Source organism: Myotis brandtii, unplaced genomic scaffold (assembly GCF_000412655.1).
Source record: "Myotis brandtii unplaced genomic scaffold, ASM41265v1 scaffold986, whole genome shotgun sequence".
NCBI classification, from domain to species: Eukaryota; Metazoa; Chordata; class Mammalia; order Chiroptera; family Vespertilionidae; genus Myotis; species Myotis brandtii.
Window position 1 is genome coordinate 2,250,013 of NW_005372102.1, and position 1,012 is coordinate 2,251,024.

The 1,012-nt window shown below is 68.8% G+C and overlaps 1 protein-coding gene across 1 annotated transcript in view; it reads left to right on the plus strand.

Moving 5' to 3' along the window:
- POLN (polymerase (DNA directed) nu) overlaps positions 1 to 1,012 on the plus strand; it is a 95,941-nt gene that overhangs the window by 90,109 nt on the left and 4,820 nt on the right. The gene's annotated exons all lie outside the window — the stretch shown is intronic.

Sequence of the window (1,012 nt, forward strand, 5' to 3'; positions counted from 1 at the left end):
CGGGGGTGGGGGCACTGCTCTCAGGCTGGCCGGCAAGCGCACAACCAGCTCCCGTCCACCCCTGCGTCTGAGTCACCCCCAAGCCAAGGGCCTCCCCCGAGTCTCCTGTCAGCACCCCTGGGAGGGCCCTTCCCCCCCAGCACCCTAGGGCCTGGCACAACAGCACGGTGGCCACAGGCCCTTCACCTTGGGGCACCCTGAGGTCCTGAGGTTCACCTGGTGCAGAACTGTGTCTCCCCAGGCCCTGGTGTCCCCTTCTCAGAGCCTCTGAGCTCCTTCAGGCACAGCAGCTGCCCCCGGAGGTGGGTGGACTCAGAGCTCTCAGGACACAGGCTCCAGACTGTCCGCTCCCACCCCCTTCAGTGAGGGAGCTGGTGCCCAGCTCCTGCTGCTGCCCTGCCCCAGGGCCAGCGTCCCACACACCTCACAGGAGGACCACTGGGGCTGCTGGGGCCGCAGCTCTGTCTGGTCGGCCTCCACCGCAGTCCCTTCCCCCAGTTGCCCCTCCAGAGTGTCCCCGTGGCTGGTTACAGGAGCCCTCACCCAGCCTCTGCTGGCCCAGGACCACCCTCCCAGCTCCCAGCCCCCGGCCCTGGTGCCCGGCACCTCATCTGAAGTCCCCAGACAAGTGGGCATGTCGGGCCCAGGAGGTCTGGCTCCCTCCTCCACCGTCCCCAGGGTCACTTGCCAGAGTGGCCTGTCCCTGCCGAAGGGCCCTTCGCAGCTGGTCAGCGTGGCCACCGCTGAGGGGGGCGGGCGGGTGGGCAGCAGCGGGTTAGTCACCGTCTCCAGGCACGGCTGCCCCTTATCTGAACCCTCCCACCGCTCAGAAGCACCTGTGTGTCTCCACAGACGCCCACTGTCCACCTGGGCCTTGGAGCCTTTCCTTCGGCAAGTTCAGCAACTGGGTAGAGTCTGCGCCAGGCCCAGGCCCAGGCCAGGCGGGGGGAGCGGGCCCGAGACCCAGTCACCCTGCCGGTCTCCAGCCTGCAGTCGGGGCTGGTCCCTGGTT